At 44.9% G+C, this 15,778-nt stretch overlaps 1 protein-coding gene across 1 annotated transcript in view; it reads right to left on the bottom strand.

Moving 5' to 3' along the window:
- The window catches only part of LOC123516519 (collagen alpha-1(XI) chain-like), a 75,388-nt gene extending 60,459 nt beyond the window's left edge, over nt 1-14,929 (bottom strand). The window contains 1 exon segment of the mRNA XM_045275940.1: nt 14,783-14,929. The gene's annotated coding sequence lies outside the window, so the exon portion shown is untranslated.
- Nucleotides 14,930-15,778: the final 849 nt, after the last annotated feature.

Here is a 15,778-nt window from a genome sequence, read left to right as displayed (position 1 = left end):
CTGTCGCCTTTCGTTTCGCCGGCCGCCACTTCTGGTAGGACGGACTGAACGGCAGACGTCATAACACTGACGTAGTCCTCTACTCAAATGTTCCTCTGAAGGGGACACAAACGCCTCCTTATGAGGAACAGTGTGGTGGTTGGCGAGAATAAGAGAGCATCCGGAAAGGTAGTAGTGGTGGTAATAGTGGTGGTGCTGGTAGTGGTCCCGTGACTCACACGATGACGTCACTCACCAGTAAGCGTCACTCGCTACCAACCACAGAACGGCAGTCCACCCGCGTCTCTTTACGATTATCTTCACTCACGGCGTAACAATGACGTCACCTTCTATCGCGGGTGACGCTCATCAGTTACGTGCGACCCAAATTTGTTCAGCCCGGTGTTTCATCAGGAAGCCGCCGCCCCTCGCGCTGCTTGGCCCTGAATAGGACACAAGGCCACCGGAGCACCGTCACCGACTGGGTACTGAGGTCACGCCTGGACTGCCATGCCTGAATTTATTCCACCTACCAGCAGAGCGCCGTCACGTCCGGTAGAAAAATCTTTACAGATAAAAGTGCCGGAAACTTCACAGGCCTTGTTTCCTGATATTGGTCGCTGACGAAAAACACAGAAATGAAAGGAAGAGAAGATACCGCCGGGCTGGGAGAGTGGGGCGGGAGGGGAGGGAGGAGGCTGGTGTCTGGGGTGTGTGAGGTGATCAGGGACAGGACGAGAGGGAAGACGTCTGTTTAGAGCTATAAAGTTATCCAATCACTGCAGAGAGAGAGAGAGAGAGAGAGAGAGAGAGAGAGAGAGAGAGAGAGACAGAGAGACAGACAGAGAGAATCTTTTACAGGAGTTTAGTATACCTGTAAATGCAAATGAAGCTTCACGGGTGTGTTGGCAATAGAGAAGACGTGTTACGAATAATGAAGAAGTGAATCAGTAACCCAGATCATTCATTACCTACGTAGAGAAGAAAGTTGACTTTTAACAAGCAGACTACACGAGACAATCTTGCTGCACCATATCTCAACCTGCCCCTGCCTGACCGGCCCGTGTAGGGAATGGAGGTGCTGTTTCGTGCAATGGGAATCTGCCAGTGATGGCGGCGATCATCCGCTCTGCTCAGAGTTCTAGGATTTCGATAATTTCAGAAGCTGCGTCTGTGTGATAGATGAATGCAGATAGCCACGTTTGTCTTCTGTCTATTGATATCTATGGTTGAGACGTCCTGTACAGCTTATTTCTTTATATGAAGAAGAATCGTAAGTCTTATAAAATGCTCTTTGCGTCGTTCGTTCGTGCACATTGCATGAGGTATCTGAAGACTTGGGCAGATAATCTGGATGAAGGCAATATCTTTCCTAAAGCACAATGATTATCGCGTATGGCAAGACCCTGGTGGAGGAGGCGGTGTAGGAGGAGGCGAGGGGGTGGCCGGATGGGACGAGGGAAAGGGAGGGTGATGGGTCTTATTTATGAACTTTTTTGCCCGCGGAACGAAGCAGCATCCTAGCCTGAGGAGTCAAGGTCAGCGCGCGGCGGGACTGGGCGGGACGGGCGGTCAGTGGGAGGTGAGTGGAGGGCACCGCCGGCTACGCATCTTGTCACTTTAGTAATCCAGCGTCAAGTCACGGGAAGGACTGCTGATGTGCCTCCTAACAGACATATCCTCCCTGTGTCACGATTGGAAAAGCGAAGTAAAGACCACAACAATAACGATGTTTTTACTTTCCTGCTCTGGGAATAGTTTTGTCTGGGAAGATGACCCGGGTGATTTATAGCGGCGGTGAATGAAGTGTTTGGCCAGCGGGGAGACGGTGTGACTTTCCCGGGAACAGGTTTAGAAGGGGCCAGGGAGGAGCGGAAGACCAATACGACTATGGAGAGAGAGAGAGAGAGAGAGAGAGAGAGAGAGAGAGAATGTTCTGGAGCACGCAGAAGTAATGGTGAAAGAAATACTATGCCTTAAGGTCGACATGTGCTGCGATAATGAGGAGCCAAAAGCCGAGGTGACGTCAGAAAACCGCGACTACTGAGCTTTGATACTCGGGGCACCGCCTGAATGAACGCCGACTGCACTGACACTTCAGAGAGAGAGAGAGAGAGTATTTTGAGTTATGCATAATGTCTCCTTTAAATCTTTATAAGGACTGTGAAGTATTGATAGAAACATGCCGTGTGACAAGGAGAGAGAGAGAGAGAGAGAGAGAGAGAGAGAGAGAGAGAGAGAGAGAGAGAGAGAGAGAGAGAGAGAGAGAGAAACCATTAGGGAAGACGAGGAGAAAGGAGAAGAGAGAGAGAAAAAAAGGTAAACAGTAGTGATGACAGGACGCATCTGGCATCTACGAAAGAAGAGAGAAAGGGAAGGAAGGAAAGGAGATGAAAGGAGAGATACACCACACACGGACTAACAGAGATGACATTCAGAACATAGCAAACCCCATTCTCCCATGCAAAAATAATATCCTTCATCCTACGTAATATATATATCCTAATTCACCTTCACTAGGGCTCCCTTCTTCCGTATACAAGCCTCTTCAGGTCATTCAAGCTCACGCCCCTTAGAAACTGTGAGGTGTTCTGCGTCCCTCCTTCAGCCACCTGCCAGTCGTCCATCTCCGTGTGACTAGTGGTGGTACTTTCACTAGCGTGTTTGCTCTCTTAGGGCTAAACTACTGGGGGCTCAGTGTTGAGTTTTTAAAAAATAATGTTTGAGTTGACAGACAGATGAATTGGTTGACGGATGAATGGGTGGCTGGATAGATTGATAGATGGTTAATTGACTGGTTGATTGATTGATTGTTTGATTGACAAATAAATAGATGAATAGGAAGATAGATAGGTAGATTATTTGATCGTTTGATTGATTTATTGATGATTGATAAAGTACAATATAAGGTTCTCTCTCTCTCTCTCTCTCTCTCTCTCTCTCTCTCTCTCTCCGGTGGTAAACGCGGCACGATAAAGAACTTAAAAAAAGAAAGGTTAGATGAATTTATGCATGAAGCTGATTCTTGGTAAACAGCAGCTGCCTTGTATAGGCCGACAAGGTTTTGACAGACTCGTTATGATTTTATGCTCTCTCTCTCTCTCTCTCTCTCTCTCTCTCTCTCTCTCTCTCTCTCTCTGCAGAAAGTCGTGATAAACTGTTTTGCGGCTTCACATAAACATTTCAGACAATCTTACGTGATTCATCTAAATAAACTTGATCTATGAAAAGTGTAGACTACTTTTAGTATCTCTGATGGAAGACTCTAATTGGTTAAGCGCATCAGATACCACTAGAACCATACTGAAGGTAATTACTGTCCTATTTACAGTATTCATGAGCATCGTATAGTGGAAATGGGAGAGTTAGCATCTTAAAGTAAACCAGATGATGATAATGAAAAATCTTTTTTTTTTTAAAGGTCACTGCAATTGTCTGTATGGAGGAACTCGCTATGTAGGAATTTGAAGACCTAATGCTGCTTCAGGGCTCGGAAGCTCGAGTGAGTGAAACACGCGAATGATGTAATGCACCTCAATACATATTTGATACTCTCTTTCATTACACGAACATGAGACAGTAGGCGTACAGTCACCTTAAGCAAGATATGTTTCACAGTTCCAAGTGATTTTTGAATTTATTAAGGGCTCTAGAATACTTGACTGATTCAAATATTCTAAAGGTCCATACTCATACCCAGAACGAAGCGTGCTCATTCAGTCTCAGAACAGGCAGTAGTGCTGCCGCCACGGAAGAAGGAACATCACCGCGACAATTTTCAAACCACCAGCAGACATTATTTACCACAACACACGTGCCAGTGAGTCCTTGCGGTGCACCACGCGTCGCTACACCAGGATGTGGCACATACGCGTGCATACATCTGCGGCGCGGCACTAGGCTGAATACCCATCACCACTTTCAACCCGCTGACAGCCACCAGCCGCCCGCCATTCAAAGGTAAATAAGCCTGTACGGGAATTCAGCACGGGCCATTAGTTAGGCTAGGGTTGCACAAAGAGGTAGGCGTTGCGACACATGCTAGCTGTAAATCATGGAGTGTATTCCGATTCAGGGTTTTCAAGGCTTTTTCAGCCATTTATACATTCCTAACATATTGTACATAACTTTAACGCGCCTCTCCTCTCAGGACCGCATTCTCTAAAGCTTTGGCGTCTTGCCTCAGTTAACAATTTATATATTGAGATTTACAAAAATATCATTACAAAACTCAATTCCTTCATCTATCAACTCTACACAACCTACCAGACAACTATCCCCTCTTCAATGACACTCAACTGTCCCCCTTTTCTGTATTTAACATCCTAGGTCTGTTCTTTATTTATAATCAAAACTAGAAACTTCATATCTTATCTTTTGTTAAACAGTTTCTATTAAGTTAGGCGTTCCGACGCGTCTCCGCCAGTTTTTCTAACCGTCCAGCAATTGCTAACTCTGTTTAGGGTCTTTATTCGTGTATGTATGGAGTACGCTTCACATGTATGGAAGGTTCAGCTTGTACAGTCTTATAGACAAGGTTAAATCAAAAGCTTTTCGTCGCATCAATTCCTTTTCTCTGACTGACTGTCTTTAGCTTCATTCTCATCGCAGCAATATTACATCCCTTGGTATATTCTGCAGCTATTTTCATGACAACTGCTCTTCTGGTCTTAGTAACTGCATGCTTCCCCTTTCCCCCGCAGGCTTTCTGCACAACTTTCATGTTTCTCATCATTATTTTGTCCGCCTCTCTAATGCAAAAGTTAACTTTAACTAGTTTTCTAAGTCATTCATTCATTTTTCTGGTAAACGCTGGAACTCTGCCTGCTTTTGTATTTACGCCTTCCAATCAATTTAACTTTTCAAGAGGGAGGTTTCAAGACACTTATCCTCTATTTTCAAACCGTGTAGAGACGACATTTCAGAGAGTCCAACTACATAACAAAAGAACCTTTAATATACAAATACTTAGAACCAATTGAAAGCCTTGCATCTTTAGAGTATGTCATCTCATCCCAGCTGATTGCAACCGCAAACTTACTTTTACTTTCATTTCGCACTTGAGATAAACTGACGTGTACTTATAGTTGCAGTTGCGTTTGTTATGATCGTTTCAGTACAGTTATTCCCGTTCCAGACAGCTTTCAAACAGTGTATCATGTATTATGGAGTGTATCAAATTACTAAGTGGTTGAAATTAAATTGACCAACATTTGTACAGAGATTAACATCCTAATTGAAATAACAAAATTGTTATTTATTCAGCTTCACTTCACAATGCCCGTATTTTCGTTATTCGTGAAGGAGAGTTGTTCTTAGCTTAAAGTATTGTGTAAGGTAATTATGATACAGTGCACAAGGCAGAGTGAGGGAAGATGAAGATGAAAAACCAGCCAGCAGTGATTCGTCTTTTTCATGTGACTCGAAGAATGTGTGTTTGCGTTTGTAGGTGATAGGAGACAGGGCGCGCGCGCGCGCACACACACACACACACACACACACACACACACACACACACACACACACACACACACACACACACACACACACACACACACGGAAAACTGTTATTAGTTTCCTAAAGTGCCTCAATAGCAGAGAGAGAGAGAGAGAGAGAGAGAGAGAGAGAGAGAGAGAGAGAAAGTAAAATGTGTGTGTGTAATTCACACCTCGGTCGTCTGCTGGTCACCCAGCCAGTCTTCCCCATTACGGAGCGAGCTCAGAGCTCATAGACCGATCTTCGGGTAGGACTGAGACCACAACACACTCCACACACCGGGAAAGCGAGGCCACAACCCCTCGAGTTACATCCCGTACCTATTTACTGCTAGGTGAACAGGGGCCACACATTAAGAGGCTTGCCCACTTGCCTCGCCGCGCCGGGACTCGAACCCGGCCTTCTCGATTGTGAGTCGAGCGTGCTAACCACTACACTACGTGTGTGTGTGTGTGTGTGTGTGAGTGTTCCTTTCCCGAAGCCTCTGCCCTTTCATCACATGGGCGGAGTCTAACATTCTGTCAACAAGTCTGTGGATGAGGGGAGAAAGGAGGTAAGGAGGAGGAGGAGGAGGAGGAGGAGGAGGAGGTCAGCATTTTCTCGACCCTATATTGGTGTGGCATCTCGGGGACACACTCCTAATATTTGGAGAAAGGTGTGTGTGTGTGTGTGTGTGTGTGTGTGTGTTGCGCGAGTTAGTTAGCATATTACAGTATTTCTGCTGTAGAAAAAAAAATTGTATTATGTGTCTTTATATTTTGCTATATATACTACTTTTTTTTTACCGATTTATTTACAGTATTTTTTTTTTCATTCGCGTATAGCCTCCGCATGCGCAATATCATCTGGTGAACTAATAATTCCAGTACAACGCTTTTTTTTATACAGCTGTTGTTGTTGTTGTTGTTGTTGTTGTTGTTTTTCCCCATTCTCATCACGAACACTTCACCAGAGCTTCAGAATTAGTCAGCTCCAAATTGAACAAAGCTTACATGCTTTTTTTTTTCTTCTCTAGTATTATTGAAGCATAGTTGTACATCATTTTGTTTTCTTGGATCGCCTCTTTTATCATGCCAAGGCTGCAAGGTTTCTCTCTCTCTCTCTCTCTCTCTCTCTCTCTCTCTCTCTCTCTCTCTCTCTCTCTCTCTCTCTCTCTCTCTCTCTCTCTCTCTCTCTCTCTCTCTCTCTCTCTCTCTCTCTCTCTCTCTCTCTCTCTCTCTCTCTCTCTCTCTCTCTCTCTCTCTCTCTCTCTCTCTCTCTCTCTCTCACATAATTCAAGCGCCATACTTAGGAGCGACAAGATTAACATTCGGGGTCGTGTCCTCCTCTCAGAGCAGAGTTAGAGTAAGTCACTACCTTCATTTGGACGGCAGTATAGGGACACGCTTGCTTGCTTTCTTGTATGTCACTTTTATCGCTCATAATATCCCCCATTCAACACTACGTGCAGACAAGACCTCGGTGATACTTTCCACATATTTTCGCTTTTTTTTTTTCTTTCGTTTTATCTTTCGAAGCTTTTATGGAAGTTCATATCTTGTTATCATGCATCTCATTGTTGTCTTTATACTACTTTTCCTCCCCCCCCCTCTTCCCTCAAGCCAGTCTTTATGATCACTGGATGTTCCTCCCCCTCCGCCACACTTGACCTCAGCGTCGCAAGCCTTGACTCTTATTTTACTACAATTACCTATCGGTGCTCTCCCTTCCAGTGAGTTCCCAACATACAAGGGTTTCTCGATTCTATGAAAGCAAATCCTGGCATTGCGACCTAATCGTGCGTGTTCTTATAACAATACTGTGGATTATTTTTTATGCCTCTAAATGGGACTGGTGTGTGTGTGTGTGTGTGTGTGTGTGTGTGTGTGTGTGTGTGTGTGTGTGTGTGTGTGTGTGTGTGTGTGTGTGTGTGTACTAAAAATCTTAGCAATACCGAGAAATTGATGACGTAGTTTCTCTCTCTCTCTCTCTCTCTCTCTCTCTCTCTCTCTCTCTCTCTCTCTCTCTCTCTCTCTCTCTCTCTCTCTCTCCTAGAATGGAGTGCTGCCGAGGTCACCAACTGTTCACACTACTAGAATATTTATATTTATGCTGAGAGAGAGAGAGAGAGAGAGAGAGAGAGAGAGAGAGAGAGAGAAGGGGGGAAGAATGTATTTTTACGAGATAAAAAGATACATAAGAAGCTTACCCGTGTCAGTGTGTGTGTGTGTGTGTGTGTGTGTGTGTGTGTGTGTGTGTGTGTGTGTGTGTGTGTGTGTGTGTGTGTGTGTGTGTGTGTGTGATAATTCATTCTGGTTCGAGTTAATATATGTAGAAGATAATGTAAAGTTCCTAATCAAGACCAGTCAGCGTAGTATTATTAATAGTAGTAGTAGTAATAGTAGTAGTAGTAGTAGTAGCAGCAGCAGCAGCAGCAGCAGCAGCAATAGACGTAATAGTAATAGAAGTGGTAGCAACCGTATGTATGTGATGGTAGGTATAGTAACAGCAGTAGCAGCAGTAGCAGGACGAGAGTGGAGTGAAAGATAGGGAAGGTCGTGGCGTTGGTAATGGTGCTGGTGTCGATCTTGATGGATGAGGGGAGCACGAGCAGGCAGCAGGGGAGGGTGTAATGCTGGCGGTGCTGCGTTAAGTAGGTGTTACAACGCCCTGTATGGAAAGACGGCACACACACACACACACACACACACACACACAAGGCTCAGGTGATCTGGGTCGCATCAGCATCAGGCTTCTTCACTCCTCCTTGCTCGCACACACGCTCCTCATTTATCTCACAGGACGTATTCATGAGAGAGAGAGAGAGAGAGAGAGAGAGAGAGAGAGAGAGAATTTAATTACATCTCAAATTTCCGTTATCACTTACACAGCATATAAACGTGACAGAAAACTGGAAAGATCTCTTGTTTGTGGGTGAAAGGAAGAGAAAATTTTGCGTGCCCCAATAGAGCAGGAGTGTTGAGGGATGGATAGGAGACGAGGGAAGGGGAAGAGCGGTCAAGGTGAGGAAGGAGAGCCATATGAAAGAATAGATTCCTGTGACTATAAGGTGCGAGTGTGTGAGTCGGAGTTATGAAAGAAAGAAGAGGATTTACAAAGGATTACGAAGGAATTTAAACAGCAACACATCTTCTCGATCTTGTTAGGCTGTTTGATGCTGAAGATTAACTACGATATAAGAAGGAAAAGGAGTATGGTCTATGGGTATGCTATTGTGTGAGGAGGGAAATGAGTGTTTGTTGGTGTGGATGGAAAGGAGCTGCGTGTATAATGAAGGTGGAGATGCAGATACGTACGTACATTGCGGGGCACGGGAAGTTGATGAAGGTGAAAAAATAGGAGTCAAAAAGAAGGGAAGCATATAATCTCACTGACTCACTCATCCAACCTTCGTTTTACATTATCTTCACTCCTTCATCCTTCATCCTCCATCAGATACATACATACACTGCGGATCACGGGAAGATGATGGAAGTGAAAAAATAGAAGTCAAAAGAATGGAAGCATATACTCTCACTGACTCACTCACCCAGCGTTACTTTTATATTATCTTCACTCCTTCATCCTCACATTTCCTCACTATTCTAATTCACTCACTCTTGCTCGCTTTCACCGGCTGGCGGACTCTCCCCGGCTTACATGGCTGGCGCGCCTACACTTCCCCCTCTGATCTGGGCGACACCACCGCCATGTATGGCCGCCGAGTGTCCCCCTGCGGCCGCCCACACTGCTACTGCCACCCCTATAGTCTCCTCCGCCGCCTTCTCCGCGCCCACATGCGACACGCGCGACCACGCCCCCCCTGCCTCACACACGCCTTTCATACGCATACCTCAGATAGGGCGAAGGTGTTTAAGAGTGCTAAAAAATGACAGTGGTTTTGGATTTACAAGGTTAGTCTTGTTCTTTAACTGTATGACCTTGAGTAAGTAACATGAAAGTAAGTTAAAAAGTACTTTGATTTTTATATCCATAACTCGCCTATATGACCTTGACGTGAGAGGAAGTTAAAAAGTGCTCTCATATTACTGATAACATACTACGACTACTACACTACTACTACTACTACTACTACTACTACTACTACTACTACTACTACTACTACTACTACTACTACTAGTAATGATAATAATAATAATAATAAGGAAGAAGAAGAAGAAGAAGAAGAAGAAGAAGAAGAAGAATAGTAATAATGATAATAATAATAAGAACAACAACAACAACAACAACAACAACAAGATTAGTAATAATGATAATAATAATAAGAATAATAATAAGAAAAAGAAGAAGAAGAAGAAGAAAAATAGTAATAATGATGATAATGATAATAATAATAATGATAATAATAATATGAAGAAGAATAGTAATAATGATGATGATAATAATAATAATAATAAGAAGAAGAAGAAAAAGAAGAGGAAGAAGAAGAATGATAGTAATAATAATAATAGGAAGAAGAAGAAGAATAGTAATAATGATAATAATAATGATAATAATAATAGTAATAATAATAATGATAATAGTAACAATAACAATAATAATGATGACAGTAACGATAATAATAAAAATAATAATGGTAAGGATAATAATAATAATAATAATAATAAGAAGAAGAAGAAGAACAAAAATAATTATAGGCTCGCACCCCCCTTACTTTAAAGTTTCCCTACACCTTAACCACCGCCCATCCTTGTATTCCTTGGCACTCATCCCACCCACTTCTCTCTTACCTCACGCCCACTTTGAGGCCACTGCCCCACCCGACACACACACACACACACACACACACACACACACACACACACACACACACACACACACACACACACACACACACACACATACTCTCCGCCCATACACGGACATTCAAGACGAGCATCCACCCCGCCCACGTGCTGCCCACCTAGTCCATCTGTTACTTACACCCGCCTGACCGCTTCCTACACGTGGTGGGCGGCCAGTGGGCGGGGGCAAGTCGTGGGCGGCCGATAAGATTGTGCTTTCTCTCTCTCTCTCTCTCTCTCTCTCTCTCTCTCTCTCTCTCTCTCTCTCTCTCTCTCTCTCTCTCTCTCTCTTCCAACAAACAAAAAATTGCACGGTAATTATTTGTGATGTTCCCTGCGTACTATGTGTGGTGTTTACGCATGCGAGTTAGTGAGGGCGTAACCTGACTTTCCTCCCCCTTCCTCGCCTCCCTTCACCTTCCCCTCCCCCTTCAGGTCTCATCTCTGCCCTCCTCACCTGTGTAGACCCCGACCCCTGCCCCCACGACACCCCATCCCTCTCTGATCAGCTGTTTTACAAGGACCTACCACCTGCCCTTATTTGACATCCCACCTGTCACCTGTATCACCTGTGCCACCTCTCCGTGTCTCGTGTGGCTAATAGAACCTCCCTCTCTTGACCAGCTGGCCGCTCATTTACCTACCTCAATCAAAATATTCTCTCCATCCCTCCTTCCCTCCCTCCCTCCCTCACGCTCTCCCGCCCGCCCTTCCTCTCTTCCCTTCCCTTCTCTTCCCTTCCCTTCCCTTCCCTTCCCTTCCCTTCCCTTCCCTTCCCTTCAACTTGTAATAACCAAACTCCCTAGAGCCTCCCTGTCTCCTTTTCCCCTCATCTCCCTTTTAACTTCCCTTTGCTCCTGCACCATCTGTCTCTGTAATTTTCCTTCACCTGTTACCTTTATTTTGTTTCTTTTTACGTACCCATCACCTGTCCTTTACACCTGTTGTCGCCAAATGTCCTTGTTCCTATACTTCTCTACCACACGCTTTTTCAATCCCTCCTCCTCCTTTCACACACACACACACACACACACACACACACACACACACACACACACACACACACACACACACACACGCGCGCGCGCGCGCGCGCATTTGCACACTTACAAACCATCTGTTCCTGCCCCACGAGTGATTTCCAGTTCCTCTTTTAATTAACTATCTGTGTGGAAGTTGATTCAATATAACGTGCGGGTCCTAATCTCCAGTCTGGTCTTGGTTCACCTCGAGCCTGCTGTTTTTTGTGAGCGTCTTTTGCTTGTTGCCTCACACGCGTGATTTGGGTTAGGGCTGACAGCTGTATCTTTGCCTCGTACGTTATCCTGCATAGATCTCTCCACCTGCGTCACACCTCATTCGTATCTCATCCTCGTGTGTGTGTGTGTGACTGTGTGTGTGTGTGTGTGTGTGTGTGTGTGTGTGTGTGTGTGTGTGTGTGTGTGTGTGTGTGTGTGTGTGTGTGTGTGTGTGTGTGTGTGTGTGTGTGTGTGTGTGTGTGTGTGTGTGTGTGTGTGTGTGTGTGTGTGTGTGTGTGTGTGTGTGTGTGTGTGTGTGTGTGTGTGTGTGCGTGCGTGTGTGTGTGTGTGTGTGGGGGTTAGGATCGGTCTCTCTCTCTCTCTCTCTCTCTCTCTCTCTCTCTCTCTCTCTCTCTTTTGGAGGCACAGAAATGCATCACAGTGTCACGTGACACATCTCTGCGCGAACATTGATCATGTGTTTAGAAAGGGAACGAAGCGGAGAAGAAAGGAAAGTTGGGGCAAACTTTGCGCCTTTCTTTCAATATGTTTGAGGTTGCGGTGGTGGCAATCCAGTATGTTGCACTGCGTGATGATGGTGGCAAAGATTTCGCTTTCGTGTTTGTAACGTTTTGTTTTCTCATAATGGGTATCTTCGAAGGCAACTGAGATAATCAGTTACATTTTTGTGGATGATTTTTGGCACTGATGAAGTGGAGTTCTTATATGACTGCCATTGGCACTATGAAAATATCTTTGAAAACTCATATCATCGACATTAGAAGGTGTTCTTGTAAAACTAACCGAGATAAGGCACCGAAACATTTAAAAATACTCATCATAGTTTGAGACTTCATATTTCGAGCATTGAACGTACTCCTACTTGTGATATACGTTTTATATATGGCGTATACCAGCAAAACTAATGTTGTATGAGATTAAACTTTTATGGCATGTAAGAACAAGGCATCAGATAGAGCGATCTCCATTTCATCGTAAAGTAGAGAAGGAAAAGATGACAGGCTGCTTTAGGGATGCAAGTTAGAGGGAATTCCTTGTAAACTCAAAAGAATAGTGCGAGTCATGTACGATGGAGCCGTAGCAAAGTCATATACGATGGAGCCATAGCAAAGTCGATATGTGTAGGTTACAAGATGAGATAAACACCCATGAAAATAGTGGTATAAGAAAGCAAGGGCATATTGAGAGTGTGACAATTTGGAGATACTCGGCTAAAAAAAATTCCATGGAGTGGCAGCTGACTTCACCGGCTTTAGATGAGGGTTGGGAGTGGGGTCACGGCACACTTACTCCAAACATGGGTAACGATAGTGCCAGATCCGGGAGGAGAGGCTTATTGTTTGAGACGATACAAAGCGCCAGACCACAATAGCTGAAATATATACTCTCAAGGCCAGTGTGTTAACAATAGACACGTTAAATGATAGGTAGGCCGTGCTGTCCTGCATCTCGCCATATTTCATCAGGTATACCTAACTCTGATCGCCGTGACCTCGCTCCAAGCTTGATAAAATTGTCCATTTAAAGTATACGATAATATATCGAAAGGTATCTAATACCAAAAGAAGTGATGGAGTAGTATATGCATCTTGGTGCTTGTAATATTATTTGTTCAGCAAAGTCTCAACGGATTAGGTCAGTTTACTCAGATAACAGATATTGTCACGAGTGGTGAAGGGTTTAATGTGAAACACTACTTTACATATGAATACTGAGTTCAGAACAAGGTCGATAAAGAGAAATTAGGAAGCCAAGAAGTTAGAGTAAGAGAGTGAAGGGTCTCATTGCTGCTTTTAGAAAGACAAACGTCACTTTACTTTTTGGAATCCCTGCGAACTCTTCCGGATTGTGTAAATACATAGTCGTCTTTCTCAGAATTGCAAGAAACTATGCATTCTTATATTTATGTTATAGCTCGAACTAACACTTTTGAATAGAACAGACATCAAGCCCTAATATACGTTTGAATAAGAGTACAAGAAGGCTGTCGGGTTCAGAATGATAATAAATCAAAATATTAAACAACCAACTCCACCGTATGATATTGTCAGTTCAGTTCATAGGGTCGTGTGTCAAACGACACTGGGAAGCATGATTAGACGACAGCCAGAAGAGTGGTGTGGTGAGTGAGTGAAGAGAGTGAGAGTGACAAGTCTAGGCCAGCTGGCGGAAAATTCTGAAGGGCGTGTGGTATGAAAGAAAGTTATTTGTCTCTGGGTATGAATGACACAAGAAAAAATGTTAAGTAAACGATAGAGTAAGAATTAACAACATCATACGTTTGACAGAACTATAGATATGAGGCTCCACCTATAGCAACTTAGATCCAAAACCACCAGTGTTGCAAAAAACTCAATGAAGGTGGAAGTTACCAAAGCACAGAATTATCACCCTCAAAGAATGTTTTGCTTCCTTCAAACTGGAACTCCGATACGTGACTATTCAATATCTTTACATTGTTCATAACTTGCACATATATATGTAGAAAATGAACGCGTACATGCATGGTCAGAAGTCGAGTAACGTGCATTCACTTTCAGTCTGTTTAACGTTTTCCCAGTCTTTAAAACTCTGATACTAACAGTGTTCTTATGAAGCCTGGCTACTGACAAATAAAATAAACAAGTAAAGGAATTTAATAATGAGGAAAATACTAAGTAGTGGGAAAGAGCGTAGAATATTACTCAATTTCTGACCACAATTTAAAGATACGGTGTTATGAAATGTTTTTGTCCCGAGAGCAATCCGCGGCTCCACTCCGAGCGCACCGCCTCATGGAATGCCATCATCACATCGCCAGCAACCTCCGCACCGGACCCCGCGCACCGGTGTTATTAGAGAAGGAAAATAAAATCGTCCTCCCCACGTAAGGTCCATCGTCACCACTCCAGTGATGCTAGTAATCCCTTATCTTAGGCGATGCGAGCTGGGCGGGGCAAGGCTGGGATGGGAGAGCAGTTTGTGAGAGATGGGTATGCGCCATGCGGCGACAACATGCAGTTTGGTGTTTTTGGCAAGACACTTGACATTTCACCACCGCCTGCCTCCAGCCCGCATGGTGCGCATGGTGACACTTTGTACTATGTCCTGTCAGGTGTGTGTGTGGCTGACAGGTGTGTGGGGGGCAATGTGGGAGCGTGTATGCTGCGGGGATGTGACAGGTGGTGTGTGGGTCAGGAGTGTGTTGTGCACCTGCTGCTTCAGACGACGATCCTGTGTCTTGAGAAGCGCTCCCGATGTCCCCAACCATTTGAACAACTTACGTGAGGTTGTCTCCTCCTCCTGCCACGCCTTCTGCTAGTCAACGAGTCCCCTGCAGGCTCAGGCCGATGATTAGGTTAGCTATGAGCGGAGGAGCACCGTCCGTCCCCACCGACACCACCACTTTCACTGTGCCCGGGCCTCCGCCATTCCGAGGGGGCGGCAGAGGTGGGGGGTCAAGGTAGCGGGCTCAGGTTATACCAACATACGAACACATGCTCATTTCGCATGCCCTCATTTGCCCTCATTCTCGGCCACGGTGACGTTGCTTCCTGATGTCGTTGTCGCGCACCTGCGTGCAGGGCGTGGCTAGGCGTGGGGCGCGTACCCGGCCAGATGTAGGAGGCACGGGCTACCCACACCTCAGCATACCTTTTAGGACACCGCTGAATGGAAAGGAGAGCTCGCTGGCTCTCTCTCTGTGACCTATTGACTTTCCCGTGATACCAACATTAATGAGGCTTGTTTCATTAATCAGTCTGGTAGGTATGCGGTAGTGTGTGTGTGTGTGTGTGTGTGTGTGTGTGTGTGTGTGTGTGTGTGTCTTCTTTCCTTATCTACCCTGCTGCCAAGGTTTGGACGTCATACAAAGCAAAGGAAGACATTTCAACCTCGACCTCAAGAGTATTAATAAAAAAAAAAAAAGAAAAGAAAAGCATTTCCTCAGATACCACTCAGCCAGGTTCCAGACGGCGTTTGGCGTTACTCATCATTCCGGGAAGAGTGGACGTGGGCTGTAAGGAGGACGGAGTTCAGAGGCAAGGAGTTGTCAGGGAAAGGTAGTGAGATGAAACCTGCGAGATCAAACCCACGACACGCTTGAAACGCGAGAGGGAAAAGCAACCACCCCGCCACCGCAGCGATTATTATCTATCGAGGCAGCAGGTCACTCCCTCCTGCTCCTCACATCTTCTTTACACACACACACACACACACACACACACACACACACACACACACACACACACACACACACACACACACCGTTGTTTCTTTAA

Source organism: Portunus trituberculatus, chromosome 41, assembly GCF_017591435.1.
Source record: "Portunus trituberculatus isolate SZX2019 chromosome 41, ASM1759143v1, whole genome shotgun sequence".
NCBI lineage: Eukaryota > Metazoa > Arthropoda > Malacostraca > Decapoda > Portunidae > Portunus > Portunus trituberculatus.
The sequence above is the reverse complement of the archived record's forward strand: the minus strand, read 5'-3'. Positions and strand labels throughout refer to the sequence as shown.